Source organism: Vicia villosa, linkage group LG6, assembly GCF_029867415.1.
Source record: "Vicia villosa cultivar HV-30 ecotype Madison, WI linkage group LG6, Vvil1.0, whole genome shotgun sequence".
NCBI classification, from domain to species: Eukaryota; Viridiplantae; Streptophyta; class Magnoliopsida; order Fabales; family Fabaceae; genus Vicia; species Vicia villosa.
The window spans coordinates 64689737-64713257 of record NC_081185.1 but is presented as its reverse complement, the minus strand read 5'-3'; the positions used below and the strand labels follow the sequence as shown (position 1 = coordinate 64713257).

General features: G+C 37.5%; 1 long non-coding RNA gene across 1 annotated transcript; it reads left to right on the top strand.

Moving 5' to 3' along the window:
• Positions 1 to 953: 953 nt before the first annotated feature.
• LOC131611590 (uncharacterized) lies at positions 954 to 2912 on the top strand. The gene is made up of 4 exons (XR_009287034.1): positions 954 to 1088; positions 1191 to 1438; positions 2492 to 2598; positions 2707 to 2912. It is a non-coding gene; the product is annotated as an uncharacterized LOC131611590 (long non-coding RNA).
• The last annotated feature ends 20609 nt before the right edge of the window (positions 2913 to 23521 follow it).

Sequence of the window (23521 nt, the reverse complement as noted above, 5' to 3'; positions counted from 1 at the left end):
GATAAAATTTATTTAATTAATAAAGTTTATTTAATTTAATAATAGAATTATATCGCGATAGTTAAAGGAAACCGACGCCCCTTTTTTGGTTAAGTGAAACCAAAATACATAGAATCCCTTTTTGGTGAAAGTTACAAATTAGTTTCATATCCTACAACGGCTGCAAGAACTGACCGCGCTTAAATTTGTCGACTGTTCTCCTCCAATCGCCGTGTTCCTTTACCAATTTTTCAATCCACGCGGCTATGATTTCTAATTTCTACCTATTTTCATTTTCTTTCAGAATCGTAAGCCCTTGTCATTTTTTCATCGAAACTGAAACCGTATTCCATTTTCCAAAAATTGCAAAACGTTCTTATTCTATCAAATCTCATAATCGCATAATCATTTTTCTCGCACACCTCATTTAAAAGAAACTCAACAAAGGTATGTTTTACTCGCATTTTTATGTTTTGTATTTCTTTGATGATGTTTATTTCGATTTGGGGATTTAGGGTTTATTCAGTTTAATGCCCACGAAATCATTTTTTGATTATGTTTGTTTTGATTTTGGGATTTAGGTTTTGTTTCTATTTCCAAACTACTCATACTTCTTATGTCTATTTCAGGAGAAATTTTTTGGCTTCAGAGAAATTTTCCAGATTATGGATGCTAATAGAAGTGGTGTAATAACTTTCGATGAACTCAAAGCTAGTCTAAGAAGATATGTGTCTATCCTTTGGTTTGGTTCTTGTAAAGTGTAAGAGTAAGAAGGTTTCATTGAAGAAGAGAATTTCGATTTGCAGAATGTAAGAATATGAAGTCCTATTTTTAAGTTGATAGTTCATATATGGCTTTTTACAATGATTTGGTAAAGGTTAATGAAACCTCTAATGTCATATTGTCACTTGTTTCTTTACTTTGATTTACAATGCCTTCCATTTGTTTGTTTATGTATGTTGGTTTACAATGATGTCAGGTATCTCAAGATCAGAGCCTCCGCGAGTAGGTTCCTGTTCTGAAACTTTTCAAATACTTTAATAGTAGATTTTGATGGACTAACTTGACAAAGTGCAGATTGATTCTGATTCCATCTATTTCAAAATCTGGTGAGAATTCATGTCCATGGACTAACTTATTTCTTCTCTGTTGTTTGTTTCATCATGTTGTTTTATTGTAATTTTTATGTTACTGTCAAAATATTGTGGCAGATGTATAATTGATGGATGTTATGACTAGTCGGAATGTGAGACTTAGAGTGACAACAGTAGCAGTGAGGATCGTGAAGCTGTACACATTCCAAACCATAAATTTACAATGAATGTTGTGCAGAACGTCAGTCACAAAACACATTGTAGAATCAAAACTCACCTAGTAATTAGTCATTTCGATGTAATAAGATCAATGTAAGAAAGGTTCATCGAGATCTTGAACATCAACGTCAAGATGCTCTACTAAGGTGAGATTTAGTGTTTTTAATTGCTGAAATTTGAAATGTAATTTCATATATATTATAAAAATAATAAAAACAATAGTAGTAAAAGTAAAAAGTAGAAGTAATTCCTCCACTTTTGACTCAATCTTCACCTTTTAAACTCTCACATACTCCACTCGCAAACCTTTCACAGAACAAAAATATTTCTGCTTGTTCAATCTCCATCATCAACTGTCTGTTCATCTTTTTCCGGTGTCTTTTGGGAGAGTATTCATAGGAATTATCATTAAGGAAAGCACTTAAAGGAATTATCATTAATTGAAAATCTAAAATTTAAGATTTTGGTTTAAAGTAAAATAATGGAATTGCCAGTGCTACTATGTAATGAGTAACGGAGTGTGTACAATTAAGGGATATTATTCTTAAACTAACCTGCTACTTATTCATCTCAATATGAGCTTCATACATAATATATTTGTTAGTCTCTGTCTTCCATCAAAATTTTGATTACTCATATAATTTATTACTATATGGTGGTTGGATAATACGACTGTATCTGATAGATATAAGGCTGCCTATTACTGCTATTACTTCCTGGTGACATAAGAGTGCATTGTGAATGTAATTCCAGGTGACTTATTTATGTTGTAGAGCATGAGTACATGCAGTAGGATAAAGTGTGAGATATCAAAGAGTAAATGAAATTAATATATTATATAATGTACATTGTCATGAAGCTTTGAATTAGTCCTAATAAATATTATTGCTATTAAATTTTTTCTGTTATGTGTTTAGTTTAATTTTGTTGGCTATATACTTGAGTATAAATTTGTTTTTATGCAAATTGATGGTTATTGTTTTATTAATGTTTGGTTCATCAGTACAATATTAATTTATGGCTTAGTCTTAAAACAATTTGGCAATTTGGATGCTATTTAGCATATTACGTTTTATCGCATTAGTTAATGGTTGATTGTGGGCATGTGCTTGCTTGTGATACATTATTGTGTCCATGTAATTCTCATGGGCGTTACACTTAACATCTTTAAAATGAATCTTTTTGTATTTAACAAGCAGAGAAGGTTACTAAAAGAAAGGGAAAAAACAAAGAGACGTCAAACCCGAGTGATGATCAGTTACGCAATGCAATATGTGATATTTTCAAACAAGTTGACGTCAATACGGTAAGAAATTTCATCATCCTCATTTTGGTATGCATAGTTTACAAAATACCCGTTGTTGAGTTTCATTTCTATTATGGAGATCAAGCTCATTTTATTTGTTAAATATAGGAACACTCGGCGAAGAATCATGACAAGATCGAGATGACCCTAAGTTGGTGGTTATGCTAAGTCTAAAGCTTATATTTCCTGAATGAAACTGAGAAAGAAACCGACTTGAAGAGTTTGTGGACAGAGTTGAAGAACCGCGTGCCAAGATGCTCGTAGTTCTGGATTCAGTGTGGCTCTGCTCATCAAGATCAATGTTAGAAGGCATACAAGGTATTTCATCAGGTTTAATTTTTCTAAAAGACTCTGATTTTGCTTCATCTGAGTGTTAATTTCATTGCTGCTAGTGTATGTAACATCACTTTTATTTACTTTAATCTCATCACATACCTAAAGCACAAGTTTCAAACTAGAGTTATATTGTTAACACAAAAAACTTTGATCAATAAACAAAACTGTTATCATGTATTACCAATCCATGATGGCTACACATAAACAAAATACATGATAGCTTGGAAAGAGACATAGTGCCAAAAATTTAAGAAAATCTCAAAAAGAAACTTCAATCTAGTTTAAGTAGTGACATTCAAGATATCCAACTCTTCTTTAAACTATTGATTCATAACGTGGGCTGTATTTATAGCTAATCATACGCTTACTAATTGGTTTTCTGACTGAATCTACATAGACACTCTTTAAAGGTTTTGGTTTATTTATTGTTTTTGAAATTTGATTTTCAGGTGGAATGAAAGGTTAAGCTGACAGAGATAAGTCATCTCCTTATGCTGCTATGCTTACAACACATGATGTTGCCACCAGATGCAAGATAACTAGATGCGTCATCTCCTTGTGTTGTTTACATGTTACATTACGTTTGATTTGTATTTTTCAATATATTTTTGAATGTACTAGTTAATATTTAATCATTGGTTAGTTTTTTTTTAAAATTATTTTATTTAGCGGGGGTTACAGACCCCCATAATTTATTTTAAAATTAAATGTAATATAAATAACGACAATTTGAAACCGCCGCAAACAGGATTGGGAAAAGAATTCAAACTGAAATACACGACGGTTTGTAACTGTCGTTACTTGTAATCTACAAAATTAAAAAAGTAATTCTAACTATAATTCACGACGGTTTGTAACTGTCACTGATTGCAATTTAGGACAGTTTCATGCCACCAAGGAAGAACAGAATTTTACATTCACAGAATTGGGTTTACCTTCTGTTCTTCAGGACCATAACCACATCGTAACATCGTCTGTCTGCTACAAAAACCTTTTTACAGTAGCAAGATCAGAAGATGGTATTCTTCTACCCCTTTTGATACACAATATGACAAAGATAGAACCGATGTCATAATATGTAGTGGAACACCTTCATGCAACACTGATGTTCACGAGGAAGATGATGGGGAAGCCCTGCGTCTTGGAGGACCAATGGTAGCATAAGAGACCCCTTCCTTAGTCTTGTACCAGAAATCGAATCCTAGCATAGACCTCGAGAGAGGACTTGAGTGAAAACTGTCCACCAGTCCTAGTAACTCAAAAAACAAATCAGAATTGCGTTCAAAATGAAGGATAGAAAAACACTTAGAAAGGGGGGTTTGAATAAGTGTGACTTTAAAAACTCTTAAGATAAAAACAATTAATACAATTATTTTTATCCTGGTTTGTAGTTAACGAAACTACTCCAGTCCACCCCCTTAGAGTGATTTACCTCAACTGAGGATTTAATCCATTAATCAATCTTGATTACAATGGTTATCCACTTAGAAACACTCTAAGTCTTCTAGAGTATTCTGATCACACCTTGATCACTCTAGGAAATCAACACTTATAAACTTCTAAGTCTTCTAGAGTCTACTGATCAATGTAAAATTAAATGTTTACAAGAGTATGAATTGCTTCTTAGTAAGCTATAATCACAACTGTGATATTTCTCTTAAGTTCTAAGCTTAACACTCACTAAATATTACAAAGTTTGTGAGGTTGAAGATGAAGTTCGGGTGTAATGATTTGAACAGCGTTTCAGTATAATTGCAAGAGATTGGTTAGCTGCTTCTGATCAGAACTTCCATATTTATAGGCGTTTGAGAAGATGACCGCTGGGTTGCATTTAATGCTTTGCGTGAATAATACAATGTTGCATTTAATGTTTCACACTTTTGTCAACTACCTCGAGCCATGCTTTTCCTGCTTTTACTGACTTTGCCTTTTGTAGCTTCTAACGTTCCTTTTGACAGTCAGAGATTAGACTTAATATATAGCTTGTCATCTTGTACTTGCTTCTGATCTCATATATGTGAATACAACGTTTGAATAATCAGAGTCTCAGCTTGGTGCAGAGCATCTTCTTGTCTTCTAACTTTGAAGAGCTTGAGCGTGATACCATAAGAACTTCAGTGCTTCTGCTTCTGAACTCATGTTCTTCTGATGCTTCATAGACCATGTTCTGATTCTGCTTGACCATCTTCTGATGTCTTGCGAGAGCATGTTCGGATGTTGCATTCCTGAACCTTCTGAGTCAGTGCTTCTTAGCGCTGAATTGTGCATACTCCTTATATATTTCCTGAAATGGAAAACGCATAGGATTAGAGTACCACATACATTGTTATCATCAAAACAAGAATATTTATCAGAACAAATCTTGTTCTAACAATCTCCCCCTTTTTGATGGTGACAAAAACATATATAATTGATATGAATTTGCAATCAGAATAACAGATGACCAAAGACAATTACACAGTTATAGCATAAGCATATAAACAGAGTGTGTGAATATGTCTCCCCCTGAGATTAAGAATCTCCCCCTGAAATAAATACTAGAAGAATTTTATAAATAAAAGACTTCCCTGAGTATTTTTCCATTTTAGTTGAGACTTTCACTTTGCCTAGAACTTCAGAACATTCAGAGCTTATGCTTCTTGCTTCCATAGGACAGCTTTAGAGCTTTGAAATTCTTCTTTGTAATAGCATGCTTGATTGTATCAAAAAATTCTTGAATGTATTAGAGCATAATCAGAGCATCTTTACATCCTGAAATGTATTATAGCATACTAGACGAAAATATCAGAGCATGAATGTTTCAGAACATTCTTAAGAGAGAAAATGTATCAGAGTATTCAAAAGAGAATATATTAGAGCATTCTACGAATGAATATCCGAACATTCTTCTTCTTCTTGCTTCTGATCTTGAAGCTTCACAGCACTAAGCTTGCTTCAAAACTTTAAGAACATGCTTCTTTATAGAATTTCTTTTCCCCATGTATTTGCTTCTCTTGTTGAGCTTTTTCAGAATATCTTCAATCCTGCAAAAAATCTCACAGACATAGAACTTGCAAATAATGTTAGGAATGTTGAGACTTAATCCCTGCAACAGATATAATAAATCAAATCAATTATTCAATTTCTCCCCCTTTTTGTCATAACATCAAAAAGCATATAAAAGATTCAGATGATAAACGACACATAAAAGGAAAAAGATAATATTTCATTGATTAACAAAATATCAGAAGTACAAGAGATAGAGAAGCAGATGCAAGAAACAAATGCATAAAACAAGAAAGCAACTAAGACCAAGAAAGACTACGACGGGCCAATCTTAGAAGCTAAGAGGGCCAGAAGGTTTTTAATCTCAGTAGTGCTTTCTGTTTGCGTCTTCATAAAAGATCTGAACTCATTGTGAGTATCCTCATGCTTGTCCAGACGAGAAGCTATATCAGATTGATTCTGTTGAAGAGCCTTCATGGTGTCTATCAGAACAAAAGGTCCAGCAGAAGAAGCTTCAAATCTATTGTCCAAGACAATAGGATTCTCAACAGCAGCATCGACCATGAGAACATCAGCTTGATTTTCCTTAGAAGGAGATTGCATAGCAGGATGATTCTCAGCATCTTGATTCTCAGCATCAGCTTCTGATTCAGAAGCATCTTCAGCATATACAGGAGAAGGAATATCAGAATCATGATTCTCTAGAGCAAGAAGAATGTCAGCCAAGTTCTGAGGAGGTGTAGGAGCAACCAGTTCTGATGGATATTCAACTTCTGGATATACCATATTTGGTGCCTTAGTAAAGGGATTCTCCCTTAACCAGTTGAATATGGACTGAAAGTCTCCAGTCAGAACGTTGATCCGAGGCTTTCACACGACCAAAGCCAAAGGATGCACTTCTTCAAGCTCATCAACAAATTCTTTCTCCTCAAGAGATTTCTAGCACCTGATGGGATGATAGTACCTACCATCATCTAACTCCAAAGAGTAACCAAAAGGTCCAGGAGCTACAGCTGAACATCTCTTCTGGATATTCAGAAGATCAGTCAGAATATTCTTCTTAAAAATCTTCCACAACTTGCCAACAACTTGATCCAACTTTGAGTCATAAGCAGCTCTCAGAGTATCTAACCCTGTTCTGACTTTTTGGTTAATCAAGTCATAACAAGAATCGATAGAGGGTTCAGGAGGATTGAAAGTGAATTGATAATCAGGATAAAGAAGACAATAGGGTTTAGATTCTCTTAAGAATAAAGCAGAGGTGATAGAAGGAGGTGAATGGATTCTTTTTGTGGTGATGGAAGAGGATGGAATATCAGAAGGAGGAGGCTTTTTCTGAGGGGGAAGGACAGAAGAGTCTGCATGGTACATATCATGTATGAGCTTCGCAAACTGTTCAGGGGTTCGGGCAACTTTGAGAGACTCTGCAGGTTTGTTCAGTTTCTTTGCTTTCTTAGCATCAGGTCCTTCTCCTGTGACCTTTCTCTTCATCTTCTTCTCTTTCTTCTTCTTTTCCTTCTTTCTTAACTCATCCAGAGATGGAAGAGTCCTTCCAAGAATCCAAGCAGGATCAACACAAGTTTGTGCTTTTACACAAGACTTCAGATAGCGTTTAACAAATTTGTCTAGCTCCTCTTTGAACATGTGAGAGAAACTCACAATAGGAGTTTTCCTTGTCAGAATATCTGGAAACACTATTGAAGGAGTGGTCACCTTTTCAATCAGCTCCATCCTTATTAGAGACTGAGCATTCATAATATTTCCACGAACAACAATCAAGTTCTGAGACGAGCCAGTTACTCTCAGAATATCTAACAAACCACTCCTAGTTAGAATATCTGAGATCATTCTTCCAAAAGGAATAGTATTCTTCTAGAGTTTAGGATTCTTCTGACGTTCTTCATATCTTGATTCTTCAATATTTGTATTCAAATGTTGAAAGAGAATACGAGGTAAATTGATTCTCATTCCTTTTCAATGCAGAATAATACATACTTGTAATCCTGATTGACATAGGTAGCAGAGTTTGATAGTTTTCAATGATAGAGAGATCCCAGAATGATTTCAGCCCATACTCTGTAGGAAGACTTCAAGTCAGTAGTGTAGGGAGAGGCAACACCAGAAGAAAACAACTCTCGATCAATTTTATCCCAATCAGATCTTCCTAGGAGAGCTCCAGTGATTCCATATATACCCTCAAGACTGTATAGCTTCCTTATGAGCTTTTCAGTCACAACAACTTCATGCCCTAGCACGAAGGAGATGATGGCAGTTGAAGTAACCGTAGCATGTGTCCAGAATTCCTTAACCAAAACAGGATAAATTGGTCCAATAAACCTTTCAAAGAAATTTGACCAACCTTGTACCAGCATTGCAGTTTTGGTTTTAAAATCATGAGCCATAAGATTTTCAAAGTCCACCATTGTTTCACAAAGAACCTCCAGTTCATCATAAGCAATCGAACAAGAATTCAAAGGAAGATTTGCAGGTTTTCTTTGTTGAACATGATGTGACGATGATGCCTTGTGTTGAACATTCGAAGATGAAGCCATGGATACACACTTAGATTAGGGTTTAGTAACTAGGGTTTATGCAAAAACGAGAGAGATGAACAAACAAGGTAATGAAATAGTAACGATGAATGGAAAGAGATGAAATGTTATGGAGATTAGTTTATATATAGGAACAGACTTGAAATGAAATGCAATATGATTCTGAGAATGAACAGATACGGAATACAGAATATCAAATGAATTTAATGTTGAGTGACGTTAGGGTAAAACGTGATATTTGAAATGATTTGCACAGTTACCTAGGGCGGCGTCTCATCAACTGCACGCATGCTTGTCACTTTAGAGTGAACACGTGTTCATCTTCTAGAATAGCTGGTGACAACTGTTTTGCTTTAAAAGAGATTCTGAATCAACTTAGACATATGAAACGTTAGCAATAACAGAATCAAAATATCAAACTGATCAATAATCAGAACTTCTTATAAAAGAATTAAACTGAGCATTTCAAATCTAGTCCATATTTCAAAACTTCTCATCCTTTCATTCTGGGCATAAATCCATACTGATATTCTTCAGAATGAACTTAAACCTATCTTCAGCAAGGGGTTCTATAAAGATATCAGCCCATTGATGGTCTGTATCAACAAATTTTAAAGAAAGAACACCCTTCTGAACATAGTCCCTAATGAAATGATGTATGATCTCAATATGTTTAGCTTTGGAATGTAAGATTGGAATCTTAGATAAACAAATAGCAGAAGTATTATCACAGAAGATAGGAATGTTACTCTCATATATCTGATAATCTTCTAGCTGACTCTTCATCCAGAGTATTTGTGTACTACATCCAGCAGCAGCAACATATTCTGCTTTTGTTGTAGAAAGGGAAATTGTAGCTTGCTTCTTGCTGTACCATGAGATCAAGTGACTTCCAAAAAATTGACAACTTCCAAACGTACTTTTCCTTTCAACTCTATCTCCAGCATAATCAGCATCGCAATATCCTACTAAGTTGTACCTTTCAGATACCTCCGAATTCTCTTAACAGCTATTAAGTGAGATTCTCTAGGATCTGATTGGAATCTTGCACACAAACAAACACTGAATAAAATATCAGGTCTAGAAGCAGTAAGATATATAAGAGATCCAATCATACCTCTGTAGAGCTTCTGATCTACCTTCTTACTTACCTCATCCTTACCTAGGACACACATTGTATGCATAGGAGTTTTTGCTTCTTTGCTTTCTGAAAGATTAAACTTCTTCAGAAGTTCTTTCACTTGCTTGGTTTAATGAACATATGTTCCATCAGAAGTTTGATTGATCTGGATCCCAAGGAAGTACTTGAGTTCTCCCATCATGCTCATTTCAAACTCAGTCTGCATAGATTTAGCAAACTCCTTTCCAAGTGTAGCATTAGATGTTCCAAAGATAATATCATCAACATATATTTGGCAAATTAAAATATCATTTTTAAAGGTTTTACAAAAGAGTGTTGTATCCACTTGTCCTCTAGTGAAACCATTATCCAGAAGGAAAGAACTTAATCTTTCATACCAAGCTCTAGGAGCTTGCTTCAGGCCATATAATGATTTCTTTAATTTGAAAATATGTTACGGAGACTTAGAGTCTTCAAAACCAAGAGTTTGGTGGACATATACTTCCTCATCTATATAACCATTTAAGAAGGCACTCTTAACATCCATCTGATATAGAGTGATGTTGTTTTGAGTGGCAAAAGAAATTAATAAGTGAATAGATTCTAACCTGGCCACTGGTGCAAAGGTTTCTGTATAGTCTATGCCTTCTTGCTGACTATAGCCCTGAGCAACCAGTTTGGCTTTGTTTCTTACAACTTCTCCTTTTTCGCTTAGCTTGTTTTTGAAGACCCACTTAGTTCCAATGATGTTGAATCCTTTTGGTCTTGGAACAAAATCCCATACGTTATTCCTTGTAAACTGATTAAGTTCTTGCATGGCAATTATCCAGTCAGCATCTAATAGAAAGAGAGAAAGAGATATTCATTGATTCTCTGAAATCTGTTATTGATCAAAAGTTAGTAACAAAAGTGTAACAAACTTGGTTTTATATACAACAGAGTGACCTGCTATAGCAGGTTAGGGATGCTGACAGGTGTCAGTCATCCTTACAATATATCTAGTATATCAGCTTACTAAGTGCATCTAATACCCCCCCCCCCCCCCACAAACTCAGGAGGTGGTAACAACTCTGAGTTTGTGTCTAAGCTCCAAAAACTTGGTAGATGCTAGAGGTTTTGTAAGAACATCAGCAATCTGATCAGTCCCAGGGATGTGAAGGACAGAGATTCTCTTAACTAAGACCTTCTCCCTGACAAAAAACAAGTCAATCTCCATATGCTTGGTCTTGGAGTGCATGATAGGGTTATGGGCAAGCAGGACAGCAGAGAGATTATCACACAGTACAACAGGTGGCTTGGTGGTTATGTGGAGTTCTTGCAACAAAGTTTGAATCCAGAGCAAGTCAGCAGTTGCAAGGGCAAGAGATCTATACTCAGATTCAGTACTAGAGCGAGCCACAACCAGTTGCTTTTTGGACCACCATGTGATTAGGTTATCACCAAAGTATATAGCAGCACCTGAAGTACTTCTTCTATCATCTGGGTCAGAGGCCCAATCAGCATCACAAAAGACTTTAAGAGTGGGAGGAGCAGAAGTAGACAAAGGAGAGAGGCACAGTCCATGACTAATGGTGCCCTTGAGGTATCTCAATATCCTCTTAACAGCAATCCAGTGAGTCTCCAAGGGATGAGCCATAAACTGACACACTTTGTTGACTGCATAAGCTAGTTCAGGTCTTGTAATTGTGGCATATTGTAAAGCACCTACCACAGACCTGTAGAAGAAGGGATCAGAGAGAGCAGCAGACCCAATTTTGGTGAGTTTGCAAGTGGACTGCATAGGAGTGCTCACAGGAGAAGCTTCTAACATGTTTGTTCTTTGAAGCAAATCTCTAATGTACTTTGACTGAGTGAGAAGTAAGGAGCCATTGGCAGCAGTTTTAACTTCAATGCCAAGAAAGTAGTCCAAATCACCCAAAAACTTAAGTGAGAAAGCTTGATTCAGTTGAGATACTAAGGATGAAATTAGAGACTCAGAGCTGCCAGTGATGATTATATCATCAACATAGACAAGAAGATAAATGGTATGACCATTAGCCAAGTAAGTGAACAAAGAAGGATCACACTTACTAGGCTTGAAGTGTAGGGCAATGAGAGCCTGTTGCAGCTTCTCAAACCATTGCCTAGGAGCTTGCTTTAGCCCATAGATAGCTTTATGTAGCTTACACACAAGAGTAGAATCTTTGTCTGCAAACCCTTGAGGCTGTTGCATGTAAACCTCCTCAGCCAACTCACCATTAAGGAAAGCATTATTAACATCTAGCTGCTTAATGGGCCAGTGATGAGTGAGAGCAATGGTGAGTATGAGTCTAACAGTCACAGGCTTAACTACAGGAGAGAAAGTCTCTGTGAAATCAAAACCATGCTGCCGGTGAAAACCCTTAGCCACCAACCTTGCTTTGAACTTGTTAACACTGCCATCAGGATTCTCCTTGACCCTGAAAACCCATTTACACCCTATAGCCTGTCTGCCAGGGGGAAGAGGAACAAGAGACCAAGTCTTATTGGCAAGGAGAGCATCATATTTTGCTTGCATAGCAGAGTGCCAGTGAGGAGTGGACAAGGCCAGCTTCACAGTTTTAGGTTCAACATGAGTCAGAAGCAGTTTTGGTTGTAATCTAGGCTGAATAAAACCTGATTTGGCTCTAGTAGTCATGCTGTGCTGATTAACAGGGATAACTGGGGCAGGAACAACCAAAGGAGGAATGGCAGGAGGACTAATAGTGGAAGAAGAAGACTGAGAGGAGACACTACTACTGGAGGTAGGAGAGGCACTAGAGGAGTGATTCTGAGACAAAGAAGAGTTACCAGACATGAGGGATGAAGAGGAGCTCTCAGAATTATTAGAGGAAGTATTAGAAGTAGGAGTGGGAGGCAAGGAAGGAATGAGATTAGGGGCAAAATTATTAAAAGGAAGAGTAGATAAAGTGACTCTAATAGGAGCAGACACAAGAGCAACTGTCTTGGGGAAAAGCTCATGAAAGGGGAATTTTGCCTCATTGAAAATCACATCCTTAGAGATATATAACCTGTCAGTAGATGATAGGCACCTGTACCCTTTGTGAGAAGGAGAATAGCCAAGAAAAAGACACTCTTGTGACCTAAAGTCCAACTTGTGAGAATTATAAGGTCTAAGTAAGGGAAAACAAGAACAGCCAAAGACCATAAGAAACTTGTAATCAGTGGACAGATGAAAAAGAAGTTGATAGGGAATCTGAAAATTGATGGAGGCTGAAGGTAACCTGTTAATGAGATACACAGCAGTAGTGAATGCATAATCCCAGTAAGAAATGGGAATGGAAGCCTGGCTGAGAAGAGTGAGACCAAGATCAACTATATGTCTATGTTTTCTCTCCACAACACCATTTTGATGGTGAGTGTGGGGGCAAATCAGCCTATGTACAATGCCCAGTTCAGTGAGATAAGTAGTGAATGGTCTAAACTCTCCTCCCCAGTCAGATTGAACACACTTAATAAGATAACCAAGTTGCAATTCAACCATGGTTTTAAATTGTTTGAAAAAAGGTAATGCCTCAGATTTGGTTTTAAGCAAGTAGATCCAAGTAAACTTGGAGTAAGCATCAACAAATGAAATATAATAATGATACCCCATGGCAGAAGGACCAGGAGAAGGTCCCCATAGGTCACAGTAAACCAGTTCAAGAGGTGTAGTGTAGGTGGTGTGTGAGGAAGCAGAGTGTAAACGATGTGCTTTTCCCATACAACAAGCAGTGCAAAACAGAGAATGGTCTTTATTTGAAAAAGGAATATTACAACTTTGTAAAACAAGCTTCAAAGTCTGAAGATTAGGATGCCCTAATCTAAGATGCCATATATTGGGCAAACAAGAATCTACACTAGAAGACTTAGTGCTAGATATATCAGAGTTATTTGCTGAAAAACATGGAAGAAGACTAGCTAACTTAGCAGGATTGGACAACTGAATATGAGGAAACTCATAGAGACCATCACTTCCAACAGACCCTTGAAGAAGCACATCATTGGTGACCTGAGATTTAACATAACAAGTATCAACATTGAACAGGAAATAGACATTTTTATCCCTATAAAACTTACTAACACTCATAAGATTCTTAGTAATGGAAGGGACAAGCAACAAATTCTTGAGTGTGAGAGGTGTGTGTGGTTGATAAGGAGAAGGAAAAGAACTAGAGCCAGCTGACTGAATAGGCAAACCTTGTCCATTCCCTATGAAGATTTGCTCATGACCTTCAAAGGGAGTGAGTTGCTGCAAGTTTTTGGCATCACTAGTTACATGGTAGGAGGCTCCTGAATCAGGAAACCAACATGAGGATCTTGAGGGAGCAACATTAGCAACAAATGTGCTAGGAGCAAGCATGATAGGAGCAGCCATTTTTGCAGGTCCAGGAGCTCTAGTCCAGACATGAGAAGCTAGAGTTGCCCAAGCAACAGGTGGAGCAGAAGTATAGTAGGTGCCAGACATAGGTGCTTGCTGAAGCTGTTGAGCTTGAGGATAGCCAGCAGGTTGTTGAGGCTGGAACTGCTGATTGTACTTGTGCCAGCAATTCAAAGCAGTGTGACCTACTTTGAAGCAAACCTGACATTGGACATTAGAATTGCGGCCACCACGACCTCTACCAAAACGGCCACCACCTCTGCCCGATCTGCCACCTCTGAAACTATTGTAGTCAGGTTCAGTGGAGGGAGTGGAGTGTGATGGAGGAACTTCAGCACTAACAGCAGTTGTAGAATCAGTTGATTGAGGAGTTTCAGGTGGAGCTTGAGTAAGATTCAAGGAAGGCACCTCTGAAACTTTCTTGAACTTGGAGAGTCTAAGTTCATGAGCCACAAGGAGAATCTCAACCTCATCAATGTCCATAACACCAAACTTGCTTTCAATTACAGACACAACCGGTGCAAAATCAGAAGGAAGTCCTTCAAGAATAACATCAATGTGATGTGAGACTGGAAGAGAGTCACCAATAGAAGCAAGAGAATCAACGATCATGCGAATCTTGAGAAGATAATCCTGAATAGAAAGAGAATCAAGCTTCATAGCCCGAAGTTCAACACGGAGTTGACGAACACGAGCGCGTGTTTGCTTCTGAAAATACTGAAAAAGACGATCCCAAAGTTCATGTGCATGAGTGCAACCTAACATTCGCGAAAGAATCTCACTGGATAACGTGGATTGCAACCACGAGAGGAGCATTTGATCCTTCTGAAGCCACACGGAGTACACAGGATTCTCAGATCCAGAGTTGCGAGCTTCATCATCAAGAAAACGAGGTGGAACACGAGTGCAGACGACGAACTCAGTGAGTCCGTGCGCATTGATGAACGGTTCCACTTTGTAATACGGTGAACTGACTTTTTATTCGAAATGTGCGGATAGCAAGAGTCGCCACCAACTTTTATTTTATCCAATTGGAAAGGCAAAAAGAACAGGAAAGACCTTTGAAAGATTTTGAGTTCGGGGGTAGGTTATACAAAGGGAAGGTGTAAGGCACCCTTTGCATCCTTGGTTATCCATGGGCTCTTAATCGCTTAGCTCACTTGTTTGTTTGAATTATTTGAAAAGTGTCGTGTGTGAATAGTAAAAAGATTTCGTTAAGGACTTTAGCTTGTAACTAAGCGTAGCCTTGTTTGAAAGTATTTGAAAAGGAGGTGTGAAAAGCATTTTGAATTTGTTTGTATTAATTATGAGCAAGCAATTAAGAACTACCTACCCTAAGTTTGTCTTTCGTGTTCTTTAAGTCTTTTGGTCGAAAGGGTCTATCCATACCATAAGAGGGCAGGAAGTCTTTCAATTGGATGTGCGGGTCATCGAAGGGTCATCGTGGGTAATCGTTCTCCACATGACTGTCCCTTGCCATAAAGAGGGCAGGTAGTCTCGGGGAAGGATATAATAGTCATTTAGGCAACAGTAAGGATACCTTAGCAATCGAAGGGACTATCATCATTTATCGAGGCAACATTGAGGGACGAGATCATTCTATCGTAGGCAACTCGACGGGACTATGATCTTTTATTCCGAGGGACTATGATGATTTGAATTTGTAGGCAGCATGTGCTAAGGTATCCCTATATTCGGAGGGACTTGACTATTTTATTGAGAAGGCAGCGGTGAGAGGATGTTACCTTAGAGGTGAGTGTGTGTAGCAATCATGTGGTTAATTCAGATATATTTAATCTTGGGTTAGTGAGCTAAGTTCAATTACTTGTTAACACTCCCTAATTTACTAACCACGCAGTTAATAGTATACAGAAATTTAAAACAGTTTAATGGTCCTACACTATTACAATAAACACCTGTGAATGCGGGAAAATAAAGGCAGGAAAATAAACCTACTTAAACTATTACACCCTGTGAGCAGTTACATAATATGGCAAAAACTTGTGTGGAAACCACAAGAAATAATTAAGTAGATGATAAGCATAATAAAAGGCACATATATAAAAAAAAGACATAATTAAAAAGGCAAAATATTTAAAGAATGCATTCGACAATCACAGAGTATGGGATGAGAAGAGAAGCTCGCGGTAATGAAGAAATTCAATGTTTAATTGCAAAGGCAATCCTAAGCCTTGAAGGTTAATGGCTAAAAGAACTTAATAGTATTAAATTAATTATTACGGTAAAACTTAATGTAAAAATAACTATAATAGAAAATTAGTGATAAAACCTAAAATTAATAGTTATTATTTAATTATTAAAATTAAAACCTGAAAATAAATGTTAGCCTAAAACCTAATTCGATTAAGTTAGCCTAAGTCTACAAATTAATTATTGATTAAACCTAAAACTAAATTAATTGATTAAATAAAAGCCCTAAATAAAATTATTAATCTAAATTCAAAATGTTAAAAAGAAATTTTAAGAATTTTATATAACCTAAAAAAAAACTACGTTAAAACTATATTAAAATTATATTAGTTTAAAGAAAATAAAAAGATTAAATAAAAATAAATAAATAAGAAAACCTGGGCGTTGGGGATCTGGTGTGATTGCCTTCGAAGGTGTATGATGGGCATGCAGCCCCCTGGGCGTTGATGATGTACTGGCGTTGATCCAAGGGCGAATATGTGGGGCTATATGGTAGACATTGCATGGGTTGTGCGCACTGAATCTTAAAGTAAATATACTGAAAAAAATAATTGTTGAGTGCCTGGTTCGAACCCAGGTCTTGATCCCTGCCATCTCACTCTCTTCACCAATGAGGCTATATTGATTTGCTGTTAATAATATGAGAGAAAACAAATAAATATAAAACAAGTACTTTAATGGGAAAAGAACAGTCAAACCTGGGGCCACCTTGCTACGCCTGCAGCCAATTAAAAGTGGAAAGAGAGTGAGCGTGGTTGACTGGCGAATTGAGAGGGCCCACGCTTTGGTCAAGGTTTCAAACCTCCACGTCATCGTCTCCCTCATATGAACCTGCAGATTTTGTTGGGAGTTTTCCTGCGGATTTACCCGCGGAAAATACCTTCGAAAATTCTGCGATTTGAAAATACTTAAAAGCAGTAGCATCAATGTATTAAAACGACCCAGATCGATGTAAAAACATTCCCTGAGTTCAAATATGGGGTTAGTTTTCCCTGGAATTGCTCTTATGCATGAGAACGAAGGGCTTGACTCTTCTTGCCATAACAATGGCACCTCCCATTAGGGACGTGGAAGCTTCGTGGCAATGGTTCAATACCTCCCTAAAACATCTTGTAAACTCAAACAAATCGTCAAACAACATTAAAATGCATCGCAACTTGATATACGAATTTCGTAAAAAATGTGTAAACTCGAGATGTGTGTTTTAAGTGCTATACGATTCACCTATTGATGCAAACCTCCCCTTTGATATCTCAGGAGGTGTATGGAATGGTCTGTTCCCTTTGAACGTGGATGCAACAATCATTTTGTCATGCCCTAGTTTTGTGAGAAAGTGTGAAACCATGGAACGTGTTTTGAGGCCAGCCATCCCTCCATTAGGGTTGGAAATATTGTGTATATATAGAGTAAAAGATTAGGTCAAGGGCTTTCAGATTGAATATTTTTTAATCATGTAATTGTAATTTGATTTTCAATCATGTATGATATTTCCAAATTTGCTTCAAATCATGTTCAATCAACTCAAATTGATTTACTTGATGTCCAAGGCTCTTATTTGATTGATTTCTGATTGAGAAATAACAACCATGCGCCATATTCAAGGAGTTGGTTTATTTATTTTATTTATTTTGATTTATATTAATTTAGATTAATAAAAACCAAAGATAAATGAAATAAAACCATGGCCATGCATATATGGGCTTGATAAATCTCTTAACATGTTAATATTCATTTTCACACCTCACAAATTAGGCCCATTTGAAAAATTTCCCCGTTTGGTCATTGTTTCTTTCATGCATTTCACCAAGAATTAACCAACTTTGACAAGGCATATCTCCCTCAATTATTGTCATATGACCATGTTCTAGGACTTTTTGGAAAGCCCAAGATGTCCTTTAAAACTTCCTTTTGGTTTCATCTCAATTGGGTCTTCCATTCTCAAGTTACGAGCTTCGAAAAAAAATGACTTTTTGCGATCCTTTAGAAGGACCTGTAATGTTTTGGCTCATATCCCCCAAATGGTGCATTTCTGGCCTTGGCATGTGAGAGACAAAGTTGTAGAGAATTAAATTTCCTTCAAATTGAGCTTTGAATGAGAAATTTCTGATGTTCCATGTGAAAGTTATGGCTGGTCAAAGTTCAGTTGACTTTCTCCTATGAAAACCCTAATTTAAAAATTTAGGTTTTGATGATTTTGGAGCTTTCCTTGATGAATCATGATCAATCCTTGATCAAATGGTGATTGATACTTCATAATGAGGATGTTGACTAAAAATCAGAAGTTTTGACTGTGGTTTGACCATAGTTTGACTTTTAGGTCAACTAGTCGATTATTGATCATTTGGGCCATTGAGTGAGCAATCTTTTGAATCAAAGCTTGAAACTTGTCATGAGGATCCTTTGAAGCATGTGAGAGACCATGAAGTCCACTTGAGGTATCAGAAGTTGATTTTTCTTAGAGAGAAGCAAAACCCTAGTTTTGGTCCTTATTACTTAGGAGATAGGTAGCTTTGAGTATTTGGAGATCTTTGAGCATTTGAAAGTCAGATGGACTGAAATATGATGGGCAAATTTTGGGTTATGACAGCTGCCCCTGTTCAATCTTCTTATATCCGAGGATGTAAATTGGCTTGTGTGCCTGTTGGAATATGAAGGTAGAAGAGGATTGAACGCTAGAATACCCAGGAATTTGCTCTAGCTGAGGCAGGGACTTTTGTCGGAGATGGGCTCGAAGATGCCATCTGGGTGTTTGGAAAAGATGTATGATTGAGATGGGCTTAAAGATGCCACCCATCTTGATAGACTTGAGAGTTAGAATATGTCGTACGTTAGACCGTATCTGAAGAATAGATTGAGTCATGCATTAGACTGAATTTAGTTTGCATCAGCAGATGATGTCTGGAAAACCATGCGTTAGGCTGGAGGATATGTCGTACGTTAGATCAGATCCAATATGCATCCTTAGATGTTTGGAAGACCGTGCGTTAGGTCGAAGAATGAGTCTTGCGTTAGACTAATTCCAATTGCATTTGTAGATGTCTGGAAAACCGTGCGTTAGGTTGAAGGATGAGTCGTGCGTTAGACTAATTCAAATTGCATCCGTAGATGTCTGGAAAACCGTGCATTAGGTTGAAGGATGAGTTGTGCGTTAGACCCCATTTACATCTGTAGATGTCTGGAAAACCGTGCGTTAGGTCGAAGGATGAGTCGTGCGTTAGACTAACCCAATTTGCATCCGTAGATGTCTGGAAAGCCGTGCGTTAGGCTGAATTTGGGCTTAGTGTTTGTTGGAGATTGATCGTGTCAGCACCGTTCGTAGTAACTGAATTAGACTTGGGAGGGATGATCGTGTCTACACCGTTCGTGATGACAGAATTAGATCTCCGAATGTTGATCGTGTCAGCACCATTCGTAGTAACTAAATTAGATCTTGGAAGGATGATCGTGTCTACACCCCTTGTGATGATAGAATTAGATCTCTTGTCGTGTCAGCACCATTCGTAGTAACTGAATTAGACTTTAGGGGATAATTGCACGTGTCCACACTGTTCGTGATGATGGAATTAGATCTCTGATCGTGTCAGTATTGTTCGTAGTAACTGAATTAGATCTTTGAAAATGATCGTGTCACCACCGTTAGTGGTAAATGAATTAGATCTTGGAAGATGATCGTGTCAGTACCGTTCGTAGTAGCTGAATTAGATCTTGGGAGATGATCGTGTCTACACCGTTCGTGATGATAGAATTAGATTCTTGGAAATAGAAGACTGTAACAGGTCATACATTAGACCATGTGTTGAAGGATGTCAGAACGAGCCATTCATTTAGACCATATCTAAAGAGGAATGTCAGAACGAGCCATACATTAGGCCATATCTGATGAATGGTATCAAAACGAGTTATTCATTAAATCATATCTGAAGAGGAATACTGGAACGGGTCATACATTAGACCATATCTGATTGAGAATACCGGAACGGGTCATACATTAGACCATATCTGATAGAGAATGCTTGCTTGGTATGTAAAAAGATTTGTCAGAATGAATCTTCAGCTTGATTATATCTGAGAGGAATGCTTGTCGAGGCGGAACCTGAAAACAACGTTAGAAATATGCAATGTCATGATGCATGTATTAGATAGTGATGTATGCAATGTATGAATATGATGTATGACTGATGCTGTTTGGAGTGTTTTGAGAAAATAAATCTCTGCATCATTGTGACTTGGATATTTGATCTTGTTTTGAAGATGTGTAGCTGGGGATTTATGATTTCTGCTTGGGGATGGAAACGATTTGAATGATTCGTCTTGATGTACCCTGACTGGGGATGAAGGATGTCGGAGAACCGGTAGTGTTGAGATGTAAATCTCTGTTGGGGAGCCATGTCTTTTTTCGAGAGTATTTGAAGATATCTTCTTAATCATTACTCTGTGGGGATATGATCTTGTGAACCTGGCTCTGTGGGGAGACATGGGTGTCTTGAAAGTTGCCCCCAGTATTATAGTAACTACCATTCTTGGATTTGATTAGGACACACCATTGAGTATTGATCAAGATGTCAAACTGGACTTGCATAGATTTGCCCCTGCTAGTAGGGACTTTGGAAAGATTCGCCTCGCGAGGACTTTATGAGATATGCACTATGGGCGTCATGCCCCTCGTAATCATAGGCCCAGGACAATGCCCCATGTTGATTGGAAATAGATTCAGATTTACTTGGATGCATGCCCCTGATTATTTTTGGCATCTTTGAGAGTTTCTCGGAATCTTGACTTGGTTGCCCCGGATTGATCGGGACATAGTTTGAAACCCATTTGAAATAAGCATTTGAGAGTTTCTTGGAATTTTGACTTGATTGCCCCAGATTGTTTGGACAAAACACGTCGTGCCCCTTGTATACGCGAGAGACATTGCTTCTGGAGTGATCTTGTCTGTCGGGATAACTGTTAGTCATTAGTTGTACCCTGTGCAGGTTCTTCCTGTTGCTAACATTTGAAATTATGTAGCAGAATATGTTTAATAATGAACTCATGAGATGCAATGCATATGTCTGTCTTGAGTTTGTTGAAAAACATTAAAACTGGATATGTAAAAGCATGATGCTTATAAAAACGTGATGTTTGTAAAAAACGAAGTGTCAACTCATCATTTGTGGTAAACCTTAAGGAGTCAGGATACCTTTTTGGTGACAGTATGCTTTCGAACTAACCATGCTTCAGTTAGGACTTTTAAGGGTTGTAACGTGGCTCGATTCACGATTTAAGAAACAAAAGATAAAGGCTCAAAATTTGATGGTACCCACCCCTCTTCGTGATGATCTTCAATCCTAAGCTCAGTTAATTCAACTTATGCATTCAGGTTCCAAGAGACTTTTGGATTTACACCTTTGATAATGATGATGGTTCACAAGCAAAGAGAACTTGTGAGATGGCAGTCACTTCTTCCTTTTGGTAGTCACAACATTTTGTTGTTCAGGAATTTATTGACTTCTCTTCTTTCATCTTTTTGATATCCCTAACTTTTGCCTGAACTGTCTATTTTGAGCTTACAGTCAGCGGGATGCCTTGATTTTTGCCTAAGTCATCTTTTTGATTTTTGACTTAGCAGGCTTTTCTTTGTATATATGTTTTTCATTTCATTTTTTTTCATTTTTTGAAAGATATTGACTGCCTTGCTTAATGATTGATGAACCATCATTGGCTTTTGATTGACATCTCCAACACTTATTTGATGTGTGCGGATGAACGCTTATGATTGAAACCTTTGTTGAAAGGTGTACTGAATGATTCTCTTAAAATAGAATGCACAGCCAAATTAACTGAGAACTACCCTGCCCCAGGTTATGAGCAAGGGTTTTAATTAGTACAAGAAAGAAACTTCTACTTCTTAGGCTCAAAGGGGTTGATGAGGGATTAACATCCTTATATCTCCACTGTTTAGGAATCAAAACAATGCTTGTACATCGTCAGCATAGTCCGCTCAAAAGCATACTGTATGAGGTTGCGGTATCGTTTTCGTCATCCTCCCTTAAAAGGCATACAACTTTAGTAGGAGTCGAGTATCACAAAACATATGCAAGGTAAAGACACAATTTAAAATGAGTGATAGCGAAATAATTTATTCAAGACAAACATATGCAATGCACTGATGATGATTATTAAAATAGATAATGTCTATCATGAGTCGAATGTTTAAACAAACAGAAAAGAGACTTGCAAACGAAAGTAGATCTAATGATCCAAAAGTTCGTCCGTCTAGACGTTAATCGGTCTTGTCATGACTAGGCATATGAGCAGTGATCATCGCGGGAGTTTTCAGGAGGGTTGAATTTGATTTCCCTATCATTGATCAGATCTTGAATCTTATTCTTTAATGTCCGGCAATTGTTTGTGTAATGTCCAGGACTGTTGGAATGGTACACGCACCTCGCATTGAGTTTAAAGCCAGGAGTGGAGGTGTTAGAATTCTTAGGAGCCTCCCTCAGAGTAATCACTCTGATCTTCAACAGATGTTGTAATGTTTGAGCCGACGACATATTGATTTTGGTGAATTGACGCTTAGGTGCATCTGGCTTGCGTCGTTGTTGTGGAACTGGTGTAGAGATTCAGAGTATCTGGGGTTCGAGCTTCCGGAATGTGTATCTGATAAAAATGTTTCAGAATGTCCGGGGTTCGAGCCTCCAAAATGTATATCTGATTGGAATGTTTCAGAAGTCTGGGGGTCAAGCTTCCAGAATGTTCATCTGATTGGAACTTTCAGAATGTCCGGGGTTCGAGCTTCCGGAATGTATATCTGATTGGAATGTTTCAGAAGTCTGGGGGTCAAGCTTCCAGAATGTTCATCTGATTGGAACTTTCAGAATGTCCGGGGTTCGAGCTTCCGGAATGTATATCTGATTGGAATGTTTCAGAAGTCTGGGGGTCAAGCTTCCAGAATGTTCATCTGATTGGAACTTTCAGAATGTCCGGGGTTCGAGCTTCCGGAATGTATATCTGATTGGAATGTTTCAGAAGTCTGGGGGTCAAGCTTCCAGAATGTTCATCTGATTAGGATTGATTTGTTGATGGTATTTGTCTGACTAGTTGGTCGACCTGAAAGGAAAAGTTAGTTTTATGTGATGTTATGAATGCAAATGCAATCTTTTCAAGGATCTTTAGGAATTTAGTTAGCAACAATAGAAAATGGTTTGGTCGCGTCTTTGTCTGAAGAATTTTGACTTCTGTCTTTGAATGTCTTTCTTTGAGAATCAAGCTCACCATATCCAGTGGGTCATAGCCTCTGATTCGGGATACTTGTACTTTTGAATTTGAAAGCATATGGCTAGAGGAAAATAAATC